Below are 1,732 nucleotides of genomic sequence, written 5' to 3' on the forward strand. Positions count from 1 at the left end.
CCGTGTTAGCCAGGATGGTCTCAATCTCCTGACCTCATGATCCGCCTGCCTCGGCCTCCCAAAGTGCTGGGATTACAGGAGTGATCCACCGAGCTCAGCCAAAAAACCCAAACTGTGAAAAACAACTTCCTTGATGATGTGTTATGATGATGACACTACCAATGATAAAAATGTGATCATTCAGTAGTAGCGCTGGGGCAACTAAGGTTACTGCTGAAAAATAATAAAGCTTCTTGCTTATGCTCTTCCTATAAGGAAATAGAGACTAGTTCTATCAAGGTGTCAACTGTAAAGTATGAAACCACACAAGTACTGCATGAGAAATTTTTCTTTCAAGTTTGGAGAGAGAAAGGACCTTCTCAGTCTCACAAGAAACTAAAAAGTTGCGTAAAGTTAATTATATAAAAATTAGGAAGAAAACTGCATGGAAGAAATCATGACTAACATGAAAACAAACTAGGAGAAAATATTTGCAATGAAAACCACACTTAAAAGCATAGTTTCCTTAACCTATAGGAATTCATACCAAAAAATCTAGAAAGAACATCAACAAGAAAGTAGCAGACTTGAACAACACAACTAACGACTAGACCAGACAGATGTCTATAAAACACTCTACTCAATCAAAACAAGATATACATTCTTTTAAAGTGCACATAGAACATTCTCCAAAATAGACCATATGCTCGGCCATAAGATAAACCTTAACACACTTAAAAGGATAGAAATAATACAAAGTACGCTCTCCTACCACAATGGAATAAAATTAGAAATCAATAGCAGGAAGAAACTGGGGAACCTCACAGCTGTATAAAAATTAAATAGCACACTCCTAAACAACCAACTTGTCTAAGAAGAAATAAAAAGAGAAATCAGAAAATACGACGAATGAAAATGAAGACACAACATATGAAAACCTATGGGATACAGCTAACATAACTGAAGTTTACAGAGAAATTGTCTATTAAGGAACAAGAAATATCCTTCCTAAATATCTATTGAGGAAGAAGAAATATCTCAATCTATAACCTAATAATCCACTCTAAGACACTGGAAAAAGAAGAGCAAACTATACATAAAGCAAGCAGAAGGAAGAAAATAATACAGATTAGAGCAGAAATTAATGAGACGGAGAATAGAAAAACAACAGAGTAAATTAATGAACTCAAAATCTAGTTCTTTAAATTGATTGATATATTGGCACAACTAATGGTATTAAAAAAATTAACACAGGGAAAAAATAAGACTCAAATTATAGTCACACACTGCATGATGACGTTTTGGTCAACAATGAACCACATATGTGACGGTGGTCCCATAATATTATGATGGAGCAGAAAAATTCCTATCACTTAGTAATGTCATAAGTCAATGCATTACTCAGGTGTTTGTGGCAATGCTGATGTAAACAAACCTACTCCACTGCCAGTTGTTTAAAAGTATAGCACATATAATGAATTTCTATATGTAATATTTGATACTGATAATAAATGACTTACTGATTTATGTGTTTTTGATACTATGCAATGTATTGTTATTTTAGAGTGTACTCCTACTTACAAATGAAAAAGGTAACTGTAAAACTGCCTCATGCAGTTTTCCAGAAGAAGGTATTGTTATCAGAGGAGATAGGAGATGACAGCTCCATGTGTGTCTGCCCCTGAAGATCCTCCAATGCGACAAGATGTGGAGGTGAAGGACAGTGATGTTGCTGAACCTCTCCTTGTGTAGG

General features: G+C 35.0%; 1 protein-coding gene across 1 annotated transcript in view; it reads right to left on the minus strand.

Annotated features, from left to right (window-relative positions):
- Positions 1–1,732, minus strand: part of TNFRSF10A (tumor necrosis factor receptor superfamily, member 10a) — a 60,870-nt gene that overhangs the window by 18,206 nt on the left and 40,932 nt on the right. The gene's annotated exons all lie outside the window — the stretch shown is intronic.

The sequence above is a fragment of the Mandrillus leucophaeus genome, unplaced genomic scaffold, assembly GCF_000951045.1.
Source record: "Mandrillus leucophaeus isolate KB7577 unplaced genomic scaffold, Mleu.le_1.0 Scaffold86, whole genome shotgun sequence".
Classification (NCBI taxonomy): domain Eukaryota; kingdom Metazoa; phylum Chordata; class Mammalia; order Primates; family Cercopithecidae; genus Mandrillus; species Mandrillus leucophaeus.